The 18,779-nt window shown below is 35.2% G+C and overlaps 1 protein-coding gene across 2 annotated transcripts in view; it reads left to right on the top strand.

The window, feature by feature from the left end:
- LOC117972789 (platelet-derived growth factor D-like) overlaps window positions 1–13,303 on the top strand; it is a 58,542-nt gene extending 45,239 nt beyond the window's left edge. For both annotated transcript variants that reach the window (XM_059028509.1, XM_059028510.1), the window contains exon 8: window positions 12,636–13,303. The gene's annotated coding sequence lies outside the window, so the exon portion shown is untranslated. The remainder of the gene's footprint in view (window positions 1–12,635) is intronic.
- The last annotated feature ends 5,476 nt before the right edge of the window (window positions 13,304–18,779 follow it).

Below are 18,779 nucleotides of genomic sequence, written 5' to 3'. Positions count from 1 at the left end.
ATGCTGTTATTAGTTGTGTATGTAAAGATTTCCTAATGACGCCTTATTGAGGTTTTCAGTTATTTGTCCTTAGACCACAGATGTTTATGGAGCCAGTCTGCGTACAGTTTAACACCGGGTGGGCAGAAAATGGGACCAGGCATGTTAATTTAGAAAATATTCTAAAAGCTTTTATTTCTGCATCAAATTCTACTGTATTTCATCCAAAAAGGGATTATTCCCAGTACCACAGAATTATGAAGCAGCTGCTTTAGGTATCAAATGAATCGATCAAATTACAGCTTCCATACACTTTTTAAATGAAAAGTCCACATATTTGAGTAGCTTATGTCATATTTGGACTGGCCTGCCTTGCAAACACAGTAATTGTTCAAATTGTTTCAAATATAACACATTTGTTTTACATTACTGCCTGGAAAGACATAGTTAATGAATACAGAAACTCAAACTATGGCAATTTAGCTATTTAGGTTGCATTAAATGCAGCTAAACAGGATAATCATATATACACATTTGGAAAGCTAGTACATGTAGCTTATTTTGGCAATAAAATGTGTACTGTGTAAATCCATGATTATGATAAACTGGAAGTGCATTTTTAACATACTTAAAACAAAAATGCCCTTGTGTTTTTCATGGAACAATGTCAGGAAATGAGTCCCGTGCACTAAGTATAAATATTCTAACAAAAATATGCAGAAACTTCTTTTCAGCACATACATTTGATCTAACTTTTTGTTTTTCTGTCTAAATATTATTTAATTCGTTGTGTACAGTTTAACACGCAACTGTCTACTTTGAAATAACATTGCTTTCCATTTAATAGGAACATTCAACTTGATGAAAGTGGGGTAATTTACAGTATTTATTCAGCTTTTGTGTTGATTTATACACAGCACGGATCTCCCTTTGTGCCAGTGTAACCAGAGGTCTTTTGTGACACAGAACCAATTCATTTCTGAATGTTTTAATTCTGTCAGTCTCGCTTATAACCAGAAGGGTTTTTTGTACTATATTTAATGAGTTACAGTAATGACAGTCCCTGCTGAATCTCCATTAATCAAAGAGAAGGCTGTAACATGTTTAGTAGCTTCAGTTTTCAAGGCTTTACTTCGTCAGTCCAAATCATTTGTGTTGACGTTGGCTCCAAATTCAGGCAAAATAGGTTTGCCTTCTTTTGTTATTAAAAAAAATAAAAATAAAACAGCCAATACAGGAAATACAATGAGAAGCCTAACGAGCTGAGCTCATCGAGCATGTATCACCATAAGCTGTGTTCACTGTCTTGTTTATTTTGTAGCATTCATTTTAGTAGTATTTAATTAACAATAAATAATTTAAGTTGTAGCTTTTAATTACAGTATTTTGGTAATGGGTGGTGTTTCCACTACTTACTGTATAAAGTTAACAATTTGAGAAGGATTTTAAAGCTTTGTTGTAAAACCCATGCTTTTAAAATATCTTTGTCTGTCCAAATCTCTGTACATTTTCACATTTCAACTTTTGTTCTTGTATTTGTAATTAGTGCCCTTTGTTATGATTGAATGTAAAGATTGCTTAAGAAAGGGAATAAGTTCAGGATTATTTTTTGTTACAAAAATGCAATAAAACCAGTATATCAGACATGTTCTTGTGCTATGGTCTTATCTGCATGCAGCTTTGAGTATTTTTAGGGTCATTCATTTCAAATAATAACTATAAACAGATATATGAAGGTATTTACACCAAAATGCAATTTGGTACTGGAGTCATTGAATTAACCTTTTGTAACATTTGCAGTTATATATATTATATTCATAAAAAAAAGTATGTGATAGCGTGCGGCGTATTATTTTTCTTTCGCATTGATTTCAAATTGTATTTGGTGTTAGGATGCAGCCCCCAGGCACAGGCTTTCTTATCCATGAACTTTTGACCACCAAGATTCTCTGCAAATCAAAAACGCTGCACATGTTCAACCTACATATTGAACACTAAGGGCCAGATTCTCATTAATTAACAATTATAAAATGAATGATAACAATTGATGCACTCCTTGCCAGCCACTCAGTTAAATGTCAGGGTTCCTTATTTCTAGTATGATTTGTGTTTTTTTCTAAAAATCTTTTGAAGTAAATAGCATTGAGGATCTGGCACATTGCATCATCCCTATGTAATATAATACCTTACCTCCACCTGTTTCCTCCAATATTCTCCTCTGTAAACCAAAATAGGCTTCTAGTTAATCCTGGTGTTCTTCAGTTATGCAGTTATACGTTTGAGAAACGGCATTACTTTTCCGTGCCTCATTTCTGGAAAGCAGGAGCCCTTATCTTTTGAATACAATGTTGCAGTACCCCAAGCATGAAAAACTGGAAAGCGCAAAGTCGTCAGAACTTTCAGAGCTTTATATATTCTTAGCATTTTGGTACATGAGCGATATCAAGTCAAATATCAACTGTAGGAACCCAGTTTGTTCAGCAGCAAGCTAAACAGGGATGACACATTTGTGTATGGAACCAGCTGGATCATCACTGAATGTTGTTATTTTATTCGGAATGGCGTTACTTAAATCATTCTGTCAAAAAATAATCCCATCTATTATAAATAGTTTTATTTAATACTAAAATAAGAGCTTCTGAATACCGCTGATGATAGACGGTTAAAATAGGACCACCTTCTGTAAGTGCATGCAAGTTTTTTGATTGGCTGAGAAGAACTTGATTTACTGTAGATTAGTCCCTTCTTTCACTTGTCAATGTGGCCCTGAAAGCCTTTGGGACAGACTTAACATTCTGAGTAAAAGTTTTGAAATGTTAACAATTATTTGATTAACAGTTTGCAAACTCACTGGAACAAAAGCTAAGCAAATCCAAAATCACTGCCTATGGTAAACTGTGTGACGTTATAAACTTAACATTATTGAGCTGACTGATGACTAGCATGCCACCACCAATCCACTCAGTTTGATAAACCTGGTCTGTGAATCATGCCATCATTTTTAATATTCAGTGCAAGAGGTTTGCACAGAACCAATCATTTAATGAACTGGCATTTCAATTTCATTCCACTGCACCAAAATAAATAACACTAGTCAATTTCAATGACTTTGAAATGGTTACATTGTCTTTGCCCCTAATTTTACTTGTGTCTTCCAAAGGGCCAGGATTTTGGCCAGGTAATGGTTTAAATTTCCATTCGTATTCTCCCATCTACAAGATATCCCCAATCCACATAATCCTCTCTGGCACTAAAGACGTTTTAAGACGCTAATTGTGGTGGGAAAGAAATCTTTATAGAAAAGAATGAGAGGAAAAAAAAACAATGTGTTAAGTGACTGTGAGAATAAAGCTTTCTTCCTGTAGCACCATGTTCAGTGTAGTCACCAGGCAGGCTTACTTATTCTAACAAAAGCTATGATATGTTTGTTCTTATAATACAAAGCAATGTGCATTTTTACAGCAGCTTTCATAAGAAGGGTGGTGCTTTCCAAGAGCGACTTATTAATGGGAGGTCATGACTAATAACAATAAAAAGGGGTTTTAGAACTGAAGTTGGAAAAGGTCTGCTTGAAAAGACATCCTTCCACAACCAGGGTGCATAGTGACTAAATAAAAATAACAGCATAAGCAGCATTAGTTCACAGATACTTTAGATACATATTATAGGATTTATTGGTATCAACTGATCTGCAATTATAATGTCCTGCTGCCCAGGATATCCATTGATTCATTTATGTATTCATTTTATATTGGAGAATGCAATTACATTTACATGCTGTAAAGATGATTTACAGCTGACACTATTTAGCCAAAGATGGGGGTCCTTAATCCCTTCCTACAGTAAATGTCTTCAATGGCTGTGCAGTGGCAGTACAGTGACAAGCTATTTCACAGTGGTAAAATGTGTATACTTTAACATCGCAATGTCATTACAATGATTTATCAACATGCATTAATACACAGTGATAATCCATTCCAGTACCACTGCACCACATCAGCACCCGTGTGCCACACATCAGCTGTTGTTCCACATCCACAGGGTCATCCTTGTGTTGTGCCGAGCTTTCCTTGGAGTAGTTCACTTGTATCATAATGGTATAATCCAAACATAACTCCTTCATATTCAGTCGTACTAAAACTTGGTTTGGGTTCTTTTTCACCGATCACTTGTCCATCTGTCTGTATGTTATAATTACATTTTTACATGTGCATGTAGTAGATTGAGGTCATGGTGATCCACTTTTTAATATTACTAATAGCTCTTATATAGTATATACAGCTGTGGTGGGAGATGAATGTCACTGACATGTTTGTTTTGATACTTTTCAGTAAAGAAAATCTCTGTCGACATTTACAATCATTTTAGTTTTTGACTCTTATGCTTGAAACAAGATAGGTTACTCTTATTAATAATCCTTACCCATTAAATCGAGAACTTTAAGCTTTTACTTATTCATTGCTCTGCATTTGCTATGTGAATATAACAGTTTTCTTCTGATGTACTCAGATGTGTAATTATCATTATTTTTTAGATTTATTTTGACATATTGTTCAGTGGCCATACAGTATGTGGTTTTGATAACCTTGACACATTTTCAAAGTTTTTGTTCAATGTAATGTAAATATTAGTAGAGGAACTGACTAAAACTGAGCACTGTTGACGGGAGTGACAGGGTGAATTAAATAGTTTTGACATAGCCTATACTATATTTTATAGGTAGATTTCCTTGCTGGCCATTGGATGTCAGAGAGAGATAAGATGCATGGGACCACTACGGAGATTGCTGCTCATTTTATTCATTTCAACCTATAGGATCGTGAAACAAACAACTGTAAAATGCACATCTCAAAAGTACTGCAGATAAGCATTTAATAAGCCTTCCAAACCAAAGCTGCCAGCAGCAACTGTGACTTGTCTACACTTAAGTCTCAAGAGCAACATGTCATTAAAATTGCACTTCTGAGTTCAGAACTGGTTTTGGTTAAGTTACGAAGCTTCCCTTCCAAATGGTCCTTTCTGGTATTCCTTCTTTATACCAGCTTAAGCATAAGCATCCAATGCGATTTACTAGCCAATAAAGCACTGGCGTGTATGGAATATGTGAACAGGTTTAATGAGCATTGTCATTTAATGACTTGATTAATTATTAAATATGAAAGCCCATACAGAGTGGTCACAAACAATCCTATATAGTAGCCATAATAAGAAACTAAAATAACTGACTTCATTTTAATGTGCATATGCATGAGTGATTCCCCCCAAAGGGCGATCTAACCATGCAGTATTAAAGGCAAAGCTGATACATCACTAATGGAAAATTGTAGAGGTCCCTATCAGCTTAAAGACATACTGGACTGTTATTACAGTATGTTTTCTGTAGCCTGCGCAGCACTATACAACGGCTGTCTGTAATGATGTAAGTACACCCTACGTGCTCTATGGCTTTGGTGGTCGTTCTACTTTACAACATAAGATTAAAGCCTCAAATATGTTTCAAATATAATCCAGATGACAGACTGACACATTTTACCCCAGTATAAAAAAGAAAGTGGAACTACAGTAGAAGGGGGTTAGCCTAATATTGTACATAAATGAGAGCCTGCAAATGGTAATTCTCATAGATCAGAAAGCCAGTGGGTGGGATTTTGGGGTGCTTTGAGGAGAGCTGTTAGCTGTCTTTTTTTCTTCCATTAAGAAGCGTTTACAAATGTTGGTAATGCTTCATTTGAAGTGTAATAAATAAGTATTTAATATGCAGTTAAATATTTGCTGAAGTCGAGTTACATGTTAATAAGCAGTCACTAGCTATGCCATGCATGTGTGTATCTATCATTAGACTGCCACTGGAGCTCATATTTCACATGTACAGTATGTTTTTTAAGACTTGGTATTTTCCTGCTCTAGTAAAACAAGAAATACAAAGACTGGTATGTAGCATTACTCATATTATTTTCTAAGCTATCCACACACCCTAAATAATGCTCATTTAAACCACATGATTGCCATTCACATTTCACTTTTTTTTTTCACTAGGGCAGGAAACTACAAAGTCTCAAAAACATACTTAATGTACATGTGAAATATGAGTGCAAATGGCAGTCTAATAATAGACACACATGCATGACATATCTATTGACTGCTTATTAACATGCAACTCAACTTTAGCAAATGGTTGATTTCATATTAATTATGTCACTCCAAATAAAGCACTACCCACATTTTAGAGCAGTCTACAAAATAATATTGAACCATGACTGGAGCGGTGACTTCCTTCTTAATTCTGGGAAATTAAGTACAAATCTTTCAAAACATTGTCACTGGCTGTTTACAGGGGAAAAACACATCGGCATGTGGTTGTGATGATAGAAAGAATGTAAAATATGTCACTGCTACAGAAGTGAACTACAAAAGTGGCACAGCAAATGTGACCTTCAAGCTGACAGACTCTGCCCTTTTGTCCTTCTGTCTACTTGAGCTCCCTTGTGTTTTAGATGGTGGGATGATAATATTGCTATTATGACTGACATTCAGTAAAACTGGCCACAGTCTCCATGTTACAACCAAAGGGCAAATGCAATGAAATAATGACCAACACGTACCGTAGTAATCTGATAACAATTAAAATGTTGTATTGCATTTGTAAATCTAATAACATATTAAACAATGGATTTATTATTAATTTATATATATATATATATATATATATATATATATATATATATATATCATATTTCCTACTGCGTGTTATGGAATTAAATGTGTAATAACCAAAGCTTTAAAATACACCCTCGTACCTGTATTAGCGTGAACAACATTTGTCTATGTCAGTCCATAAGAATATGTTTTAATCAGGGAAGGGATGGAATGTCATACTTTAGGCATTCATTCCTCAACCAACTCAGGTATAATCACGCTTTTAAAAAAAGTCAAACAACAAACTTCTCTCCCTTGCAAACAAAACTATAATCTCCAGTTGATTTTTTATTTCCGACCTGTCAAACAAGGCAAGTTTTTAAATTCCTCTATAGCTACTGCGGTTCCTTCCAAGCTAGCTTTATTAGGAAGATCCTTCCTGGGAAAGCATTTAAATTTAAAGATTCATTTATTGCAACAATAGAACTATGATATACAAAAGCAACATAAAGAAACAATAGAAAATAATTTCCATTGCAAATGCTAATTAGTTGTATCATCTAACAATACATCCTGAAAGATGTCAATATACACATATAGATTTTTTTTTTGATTGAGCCCCTATCACTCCACAATTATAACTGTCATTTACATAATTCTCTTTATGGTAATAAAAATACATATTGAAGTATGTACCTATTCCATAATTTCTGATGGTTTAGGTTTTTTTACAGTCACAACTACAGTAGCTCCTGAACTATATTATTTTAAAAACATAACTATTATCAGCAACATACTATAAACAACAACTATTGCAAGTAATTACAGACAAGAAAGGGACCAACATCATTGCGTGTTTTGTATTACAACATGCATGTTATTATGCTTGTTGGCTGCATACACTGTATTTTCCAAGTCATGCCACATCTAATTTTTAGTTTTTGTAAAGTGTTGGCGATAGACGGTTTCCTTTTTCATATTATGCTATTGATGTGTGCCAGTGGGCTGGATTTCTATAATTTCTTAAAATAAATATTCTTCCATTGTAATTCTTTGCATGTGGAAATACAAGAAAATACTACATTTGACTTGCAATGCCATTCTTTTACTACAGAAAATCTAAACACATAAACCATTGTTCAGATAGCCACATGGCACATTTGAAATGAATAAAGGTTAGGAATACATTTATTAAGTGAACTTATATACTGATATAAGTTGAGACATTTGTCAAAGTCAAAAATCATACAAATAATACAGGACTTAATATAACACTTGCAAGGTAGGAAATCTATAGTATCATTAATACAAGCTCCTAGTACATCATATTCATTCATTCACTGGTCATATCTACAAGCCAGTTACCAGCAAGTTTCCATCCTGCCGTGCTTGAATTACCACCTCCTCCCCAACCACCATCACCTCACTCCCAGCCTCGTCCGGAGGGGGGAGTATACGATGCTCCTCCGCCTGACAGTTTTTGTTCACTGGGTTCAACATGTCGCATAGATTTATTATTGTGTTCTTTGTTTTTTAGCAGGTGGCGCCTTAATGCTCTGAAGAACGAGGCTGTGCTCCAACTACTTTTAATTTTTTTCTTCAACCATTGTTGAGGTTCAAGGTGTTTGGAAATCTGTAAGATTTCGTATCATAATAAAGGTGTTTATTTAACGCAAGATTGTGTTGACTGAAAAGAATGTTGTTGCACACATTGAGAAAAGGGTACAGACCTCTTTAAAACTTAACCCATCCAAAGAGACCAAAGGTTCCCTCCAGCTTTCGTATTTGAAATCAGTAAACTCTGCAGCACATTATTATTTTGTTCATCTTTTTTTACACTGTATGAAGAGGATGTAACTTGTGAGGTGGCTGTTGATCATGCAGCTTTTGTGATTGCAGCACAGCAGGTGCAGCATACACAGCCCCATCACTGCAGTGATGGATAGCAGACTGAATACTGACACCACTGTCTTATTGCCTCAGGCTAAGTGGGTGGATCTCTGTGAAACAAAATGTATGCGCAAATAACTTTAATCACTGAGAGGAGAAGAAGAAAAGAAAGAAAGTTAACAAGTAAATTACAAAGAGAAGAACGTACAAGTGTGTAACAAGGCAGTACCACTAAAAGAACAAAGGTCTTCTGAGACTTTGAAATATTCATGAGCCTCATTAATGTCTTACAAGAATGCAGATTCTGTGTGTGATGAAGGGATACAGTATGACATATGCAGTAAGGCACCTGGCACTAACATGTATTCATACCATTCATCATTTTGAACATATCTTGTGGATGCCCAATTTCCACATTAGAGCAAAATACACAAATCAGCAGTTTTTTCAAATGTGGTCGCCATGGTGATTCTATGTGGCCACATCAAACCCCTAAGTAGCCCCTGTCTTAATTAACCTTTCAATGGCATTGTAACAGTAGATGCTGTGTGGCTTTTACTCAACCCATTCCAATGATGTTGTCATGATCTGGGATTGCATTCTGATTCCTCCTTACTGTTTCCCTTTATGTTGATTTCTGTTGGCCAGCCAGAACAAAATATGCTGCCATCAAACAGTACTTTTCTTGTATTGCAATCTTCAGGGTGGGCAAACGGTTCTAAGTTTCTGCACTCCCTTTAATGTATAATTAAATACCTTTGAGCTGAATGGAATTCTTAATAATAATAATAATAATAATAATAATAATAATAATAATAATAATAATAATAATAAGTAAAGGAACATGTTGATTACACAAGAGAATTAACTGCCTTCTCTTCACAATGTGATAATTTCAAATGATTGCCTCTGAGATGTAGATTTGAAATGATTATAATATTAAGTGAAGGCATCCTTCTACTTGTGCAGTAACTATGTTTCTTTCATTTTTAAAAAGGTTGTACAGCAAACATGTACTGCATTTTCATACAATACTAGCTTAAATAATTTTTTGTTTGCAAGCCTTATTTTCAGGTTGTCTTGCGTTTCATTCAATATAAATAGACCAGTGCATTTGAATTTGAGTACAGGAGATTATAAAACCCTTGTGTACAGAAGTTACAATATTTCTATGTACTTTGTTTTGTGATACAGTATGACTGTGCCATGTAGAGAAACTCATTCTAAATGACAGTAGTTTTTATGTTGTTGCACAAATTGCCTGGCAATTTTACTTTGTAAAACCACTGCTATATTCAGTATAGTACTGGTGATATAAAAAAAATGTGACCAGACCTTGAAGATCGCACACTCTAAAAAAAAAAATCTCTACATGATGTTCAATCTTTATTTCACTGACATTTATAAAATATGCCACTCCATCATCTCAGATGTTTAATGCATAGGACTGTAAGCACACTATAAAGAAACGGTCACACCTGTCATTACTTCAGCATTTATCATTCCAAATGTCTTTATCAGGCATGAACAACCTCAAGGTGAATCCAGGACGAAAGCTGCCAATTAGAGAAAAACGGCAGGAGTGCTCCGTTTTTAAAGGGTTTGCTGAAGTGTAGATTTACACCATTTTTCAAAGGGAAGGGTGACTGTTAAAAACCAGTACGCTGCAATCATGTTAAATTTTATACAAAAAATGCTTTTGGAGTCTGTTGTCTGTTTATCTTTCTACTTTATCAGAAAGGAGACTTTGATAAGAAGTCTTAACATTTTTTTGTTTACGTGCCCCACAGGTAGTTTTAGCTGTTGATAGCCGTGATTACTATTTTCAGCAGTAGGCCGTTACCTGTATCCTCTCCAATCTCTGTTATAGCTCAGGAAAGTAAAACAGAAATAGTATTAAAATTGACCTACAGAGATAAATAACTTAAAGGCGTATTTGTCCCCATGGCTGAAAAATGATTTTTTTTAGTAAGCCTGGTGAATAATGAAACAGCAGTAGAGAGCAATTGAGGGGAAATAAACAAACAAAAAAAAACCCATAAAGGAGATTAAAAAAGAAAAGCTACTCATAAAAATGCTGAGGAAAAATAAAATACACTTTCATGTTATTGTTTTATTGTTTCTTTCTGCTGACAGGCTAGCTTGCAATGTGATATCTAAAACGATACATCTCCAAAATGTAAAAATAAATAAATGAATAAATAAATAAACACCGGCTTCAAATGGGGAATTTACAACCCCAGAAGTGTATCCCTTTACATAGAAGTCACTACATTTCTCTAAGAACCTTCTTACATACTGCACAGTGTGTAATTAAAAACAAATTATATGGGACACTATACTTTCAATGTACCATACAAAAACTTGTCACAGGAATTCATTTGTAAAGAGAATTTGAGAGAGAACATTAAGTTCATACCTTTATATTAAAACTAAAAAAGACAGAGCATCTTAAGCTTTCCATCTGGAAACCTATTTTGTGCTCCAAGTTTTAACCTTATCCAAGTTTGACAGTGCCAAATGTGAAAAATAAATCTCTCCTTTCTTCCACGAGTGTTACACTGATTCAGAACTCAGCTATACAGAGTCAGGTTCTAAAAATATATGGTTAACAGAACTTTCTCAGAAGAGGGTCTTAAAACCCAGTAGTGGCATGATTACTACTCCATGTATTATACATTATGTGATGTCCATTTTAACTTACCAGATAAACCATGTTTCCTGTGATGGCGAAGAATAACAGCCACATACAGCAGAACTGTATTGAAATAAGAGGTTTATGAATTCAATTGTGTGTTTAGTTTTCAGAGTTTAGTCGCTGATTTACTGTATTCACATTTAACCTCTAAATCCTGCACGTACTACTCTACAAAGCTGCTGGCACTGCAGGCTGCCACAGTTTGTGCTTCATATAAGTGAGACTGGAGTTTAAATCACCACAGGAACTCCATTACTGTAGCCTAATCTCTCTTGTGCAGAGGTAGGAATTGCAGGTGAAAAAGTTACAAAGGAGCCAAGTGCATGAGTCATCTGGAAAAGTACAACAGGATCAATTCAAAACATGCAGCAATCCATTATAGAGATGCAGTACTTTGCAGCAAGTGAATGAGCAATTAACTCACATTCTTTTTAAAGGAATTATCTTTGCGCTTGCAGCAGGATTACTTTCTGCTCTGATGCCAAGCAGCCTTTCCCTGATTATCTTGCATGCTCCATATTATATTTCTGCATTAACATTTTATTTGCATGTTAAGTTTGTTCTGCTTTTTCCAATATTTAACTAATTTATAGGTTCCGGTAGAGTTGCACCAAGTAGAACAAATTGTCTAAATGTGTCATCCCCTGGATAGCACAAACCAATCACTTTTAAGGGTAATTCCTGGATAACCACAGATATGGACGTTGATGCAATCCAGGGTGATTCCACTAGAAATACATCTGTGGCTTAACTCAGTGGGGTATTGTTTGATCTGCCTTGTGTATGATACTGTAGAAATGGCAACACTATGCCAATGTGGGTATATATTTACATTTTTTTGTAGATTGTAAAACAAAGGTCAGAAATAAAATTGCCTGGTCAAGAAGCGGCTGTTAGTTACAGAGGAAATAATACAAAATAATAAAAAAAATTATAGCAAAACTATAAGGTATGTCCCCATGCAGAAGTTCATTTTATCACACAAAAACCAAGGCTGTTCTACTCTATTTTTGCTTGATACTTCATATTGTTTTGGATTAATTCCCCAAAAATCCACAAACATTTGAAAAATAATATTATCAATCTCAGTAAACACTGCAGTTATAACTATTTAGGGTTTCAATGGACAAGTGATGACTAACCTCATGTCACTATAAGGTGTAACCCTGGAGGAAACCATATTTAGGATGTAGCCTGAGGCGGTGGTTTTCAGCCCCGGTCCTGGGGACTCACTGTGTCTGCTGGTTTTCCAACTGAGCTCTCAATTACTTAACTAGACCCTTAATTGAACTGATAACTTGCTTAATTAGACCTGTTTAATAATTTTCAGCTCTTAAACAGTTGCAGATTTCAAGTTAGCTATAACATTTTATAGTAACTTGAACTCTGCAACTGTTAAGAGCTGAAAACATTTTATTTTCTTTTCAAATAGGACAAGATATGTCGGAGAAAGAAAAATGTAAAAAGAAGCAGGAAGAAAGAGAAGCACACCTGCAGTTAAGGAATTATAGAAACAACCTTGTTTAAATCAATGGAAGATGCCAATCATTTTTACATTTCAATCTCAATACATACCTGTTCCATATTAAAAGGTAATACAGAGGATTATCTGTACTCCAAGCTAATCAATATCGACCCTGCTTTAATCCTCTCTTTGGTTCCAGCAGTCAAGCAGCAAGCTAATCTTACGCAGTACAAATAGATGTACAGTTCAGTGCTGCCACATTTCTACTGTGTTATCATCTTCATGAACTTTGCAAGACAGATCAAATGTCTGACAGTATCTTGACACAGTATCTTGCTCCATGCTTTACTTTTCGTAAACAACTACAAGCTGGTTTCTGCTAAAGGTGGTTTACAACCCCATTCAGTTTACATGGTCTAAATATGATTGTTAAAGCAAAACTTACTGATGGTGTTGCACATTGCAATGAAAATACAGTATCATACACATTTTTTTTTTATCTTGCAAGACCTTTTATGTGCTCTTCTCCAAGTTTTCAAACAGAATATTGTTGTAAATGTGGATTGTCGGTCTGTCCGCCAACTGTCTGTATGTTGCATGTCCAGCTGTAAATGATTAAAGTTGCTTAGCACCTTCTTTAGCAAGTTATTGTAAATGAAATATGAGGACTGTCTGTCCGTCTGACTGTCTGTATGTCACACCTACATTTTTACTTACATCACAGAAACGCTAATCCCATTTTGAGGAAACTTTAAGAACATTCTTTCGCACATTTTGTTGACAGTATCAGAATATGAGGGTTAAATAGAGAATGTCTGTCTGTCCATCGATCCGATTGTCTGTCTTTATGTCGCACTTACATTTTCAAATATATCTAGTGAACTGCTTTTAACCTGCCATGTTTTTTTTGGTAGAAGTTCTTCGTATATTTTCTTTCCCCTATAACGCTCCTGCTTACCTTTACAGGCAAGTTTATCGTGCATTTGCAGTCAGACAGTGTACAACTGAGTGCTGTAATTACAGAGCGGATCCCAAACAGCTGTCAAATGACATTGAACAAAATGAAAGCCGCAGTGCTTGTACTGGTACAAACTAACAACCTCTCTAAAGGTGTAAAAAAAAACACAATGTCGGGTGTGGGCTCTCAGTCTGGAAGCATACTGTAATGTCACCTTGAGCCAAGAACGTTTGAGAACCCTTGCAGTAGTTCTGTGCAACATTTTTTAAAGTTTGTTTCCCATGAACATAGTCATTCTGAGCTAAAAAAACAAACAAAAACAAAAACGTTATCTTTAGGGTTTGCTTATCCAACTACTATATAAGGTCTTACATACAGTACATACATGACAAGTTTTTCTGTTCAGGTGAGCTGTAGCACTTTGGGTAGGCAGGTACAATACAAAGCAAAAAGTTTCAAGAGTGCTTAAGAGAGAACAGTTGCATTCTCTAAGAGTCAACTGAACAGTGAATGCACTTATTATGAATCATGAAGAAAAGCAAGGCTTGATGCACACAGTGAGTTATATTTTAAACCGTGGTCATCTACATACTGGCATCCCTTCACTCATAGACCCAATTATTAGCATTACAACATACAATACAATACAGTACAATCAGGTTCAGGAGAAATCGGGTTTATCTGTTTCAGAATGACAATATTAACATGTGCCACTGTTGAGATCATTTAAATAAACCCCATTGTGTTATTATGACATGTTGGCATCTGCTGATATTATAATTCTGCTGCTTTTTTTTTTTTTTTTGAAAAGCTGTTTTTTTTCTGTGAAAAATTGCCTTCTCATCTGTAATTCCCATTCAGTAAGGATTATGTGAGCATCTTTGGCTACAGAAGTCCCTCATTAAGGAACGGAATGCTTTGGACCGTATTCTTCAGCGCTACTCCAAATATCTCATTTCACACAATTTGGCATTCAAAGGCAAATGACGAATAAACTGATAACTGTATTGACAACAGTAAAACACATGGTTCTAATTAATACACTCTTTTGGCTCTAAGAAACTTTACAGATATGTAACCCTAAAATAAACAAAGAACACTCCATCAGCTGATAGGGTTGACAAATAGAACCCGTGGCATATTGAACATTCTCACCAATAAAATCTGCCTGGGTCAGCCTCTATATGTTTAAAGGGTAACTCCTTAATGTTATTTGATTACTGCAACTATATCAACACCGCTCACGATAATAAAAAACACTTCAAACAGGAATTTTAAACATAATATGGGAAGTCTCTTGTAATACGTCCACCACTTCTGAATGGTCCTGTAATTGATAACATGAGGCCCAGATGTAATTGTAGATGTTAAAACAGGAACATTATCACATGGTGAGAAAGTAATAATAATAATAATAATAATAATAATAATAATAATAATAATAATAATAATAATAATAATAATAATAATAATAATAATAATACATGCTGAAATGTCTGTGGGAATAGAAGGATCTTGGAGGTGAATAAACCCTTTTACAAAGCTAGGTAGAGGCCTCTAGTAGGAAAATGGATTAATGACACCAGGTATTTGTTCCCTTTGCACTGCATATGGATATTGCTTCCAGGTTCCTGTGTTGAGGTTTCATGCAGGCTATTGGTGTGTTGTATTACCCTTCAGCATGTGAGTTTAGCCATTGTCCATTAGCATAAATATATCTGGAGTAAGAGAGCTCTCAACCACTCTGAATATTGGCAAGGAGTTCTATTTTGACCCACATTCCTACTTTCTGGCAATCCTGTTGATAGTTGTGGAAACCTGAGGTACTCACATAATTCAAACTGAACCTTTTTTATAGGCTGTTATTTTCAACACTAAAAAGTAAATCAAATCTGAATAATGTCCTAGAAACCTAGGATGATGCCAAGCCTCTGTTGCTAATGCCTCTTTGTAGCACTGCCAGTTTTTAATCTGCTTGGATAAATGAGCAATCTGATAACATAGATAGGCTTTCAGCACTTGCACAATGCTTGGTCACCCACATAAGTGCATTTATGAAATGCATAATTCACTTTTATATATGATTTTTAAAACTCTTTTTATGAATTTATAATTATGGCATCACCTGCAATGCTGTCACTCTGAAACTAGGGAGAGACAAGAGATGTGTTTGTAGAAACTGGTTTACAATAGGATTACATAACAGGAATACTCCTTTAGATTTCCTGCACACACTAGAAAAGGAAATCTTCCCAAAGATTTATAGAGTAGTCTATACAAAGTGTGCCGCTAATTTGGACAGTTGATTGTTGTCTTTGTTGTTTAGAAGTTCATACTGTAATATAGGAAAACAAGTCCTTTCATGTTTAAGTCTGACATTGACGTGTCTAAAACTTCCTCCTCAACAATGGATTTTGGATAAACCATTGAATCTCAGAAGAATACACAATAAATACAACAATGAGAATGTTTATTATTTTTGTCAACACGCAAAGGTTCTTTCCTTTGTTTGTCAAGGCTAGCAATATGTTTTTTCAGTGATGTAATACAAAATGCTTTATACCTCAGGTTTATTTTTTTCCAGGAGTACAGAAATTAAACTAGTCTGAACTTCTTCGGTTATGGAACAACATATCTCATTGAAATGACTCAATTACTAGCTGTGGTAAAATATCAAATACATTGTGATTTTGTTTTAAAATAGACATTTACAACAAACAATATAAAATGTTATACATTGTATTCTTTAGTGTTTAAATTGGTGTTTGATTCAAATGTTGTCATCATATTTTCACAGTGGACAATTTGTTTTAAACGGTACTTAAACACTTTAACTCATGTTTCATTTAACTATCAGTTACAATATTGAGGGTCAACCATACTTTTTTTTATCACATTGGTAGTTAGTATTGAGAATAGCTGTAGGATCCAAACCATGCAGGACAACACAGTTCATTTTAGACAAGGCATTTCATTGGAATGGTTAGTCTCATTCACTCATGCACAGGCTGAGGCAGGACACAAGTAGGGTCTCACTCCCAAGGCAGATACAATGAAATGTTAAAGGATAAATTCACCTCACATCCCCAAAGGGTTTGGAAGGCCCATTCAAGCTGAATGGGGCAAGGCAAAGAGCAAGGTCTCAACCTCAGAGCAGGTCAAGTGCACTAATCTCCCAGGTGCTATACATCAAAATAATGTTGTTGAATGCTGTAGTTAAGAGCTAGAGGTATCACTCTTTCCTGATTCTGGACATGCTGTTGCTTGGCGTTATTAAGGCTAATGAAAACATTTGAAAGGCATGTGTGTGATTTATTTAAAAAGGCAGTCATTAATGCGAATTACTGTATCATCCACCAGGTTTATTCTAATGAATCCATGATTTAAAGTTTAAAAAGAGGCCTTAAACTCAACCTTTGTTCATGGTAGGTAAGTTAAAGAGGCTTTTAAAACTCATCCAGAGTGGCAATTTGTCCCATTGACAGAACATGAGAGCATTTAAGTGCATTAAATAACCCTTGTTCCCTGTGCCGTCAGTTACCCCTCAGTTCTAGTCAGGTTACCAGTTACATGAGAGTGTGTCATCAGGCATGTTCAGTATAATTAATCAAAATGTATATAGTGTATATATACAAGCTAATGCAAAAGTCCTTTTATAGCGCCTTTGTTACTGTAAGTAACCAAAGATTTATTTTAATATTTATTTTTAATAAAGTCGTTATGGTAATTGGAACACTTTCACTTTGCAGCTGGCATCGTCCAAGGGAGGATGGCAGCTGTGCAACCTGCTCAGCCTTTTGTTGTTTGTCGAGCATACAGAGGTGGGACTGGGTGTTTCAAAGGTCATAGCCAATAGTAATTTGTTACCTAATTGCCAATGTCTCCTTTCTGAATATTTGTATTACTTCTGGGCTATAATCTAAAGCTAGAGCTTGAGTGCCACAGAAAAGGAGATGGCTGCACTACATGTTGTATATGGGTATTAACATGACTCTATTCTTCCAGAACATCTTTTCCAAAGGCTGTGGTGGTTTTATCTGTATGTTAGCAGCGATCTGAAGAAATGGCTGATTGTCAAGTCGCCTGAGGAGTCAGAGACAGCTTTAAAATATAAATATTGTTAATGATTGCTCCCTTTTCATTCACCTTGTCCTAAAAGATGGCATCTAATTGCTTAGTAATCTCAGGAGACGTTTTCATGACCAAGCTCATTGCACTGAAGATGGATAGAAAATATTACTTTTGAGGATAGAGAGGGCATCTAAAAAACGACATCTTTAATGACCATACTCATTTTGGTATCATACTTACTTAGACCTCAAATTCAATCTATTAAAGGCACTGTGAGACGAGAGTCAAATATAAAGTAATGCAAGCTCTGTGCTTAACTCAAAAGAGAGATTTGAGAGTAGGTAAGCACTGGCATTTATCCTTACTAGGAAGGGAGCTTTTCCACTGTATATGCTTCATATCCATTAATATAAACACCATATGGTTTCTATCTGCCCCTGGGAGCAGCAGTCATACTGCTCTGCTTAAGCTTAAGTGGAGGACAACATTGGTATCCTCAAGTGGTACCAGGTGCCTTGGATAGGCAGCTCAGGAAATGTATACTTCCATTCAGGTCTTAAAACTCAGACTGGGGCTGAAGCACTTCATTCCCTGGTGAAGAACCCTTTCAGTGTGATGGCTGAGCAGTTACCTACTGAGGATATCGACATGATCACTGATGATGGTGTGAAAGCAAAATACATAAATACTTACTTGCTTACAGTATGACAGGAACGAAGTTATGAACCAAAACATAAACGTTTGACAAGGAGTGATTTCAACCACCAGCAAATATAAATTATAACAAAATAAGTTTTTTTTTAATTATATATATTTATTGTTTCCTGAAAGCACATTTAATTAAATATTCAAATACATCAATTTGTTAAAGAAAAAAAAAAATTGAACTGTGAGATCGACCTCCTGAAGATAAAAATAAATTTAACATGAATTTACGTTACACCTAGATAAGATGACAAATTTGACATAAAACAAGCTTTGTTTATGTTTATGAAAAATAACTAATGGTGTTTCGGTGCTTTAATCTTCATTGAATTTCCAACAAACCCTCCCTTTAAACTCAGAAATTCACGCATGCGCAA

The sequence above is a fragment of the Acipenser ruthenus genome, chromosome 8 (genome assembly GCF_902713425.1).
Source record: "Acipenser ruthenus chromosome 8, fAciRut3.2 maternal haplotype, whole genome shotgun sequence".
Classification (NCBI taxonomy): Eukaryota; Metazoa; Chordata; class Actinopteri; order Acipenseriformes; family Acipenseridae; genus Acipenser; species Acipenser ruthenus.
Note: the sequence above shows the minus strand (reverse complement) of the source record. Positions and strands in the feature narration are given on the sequence as shown.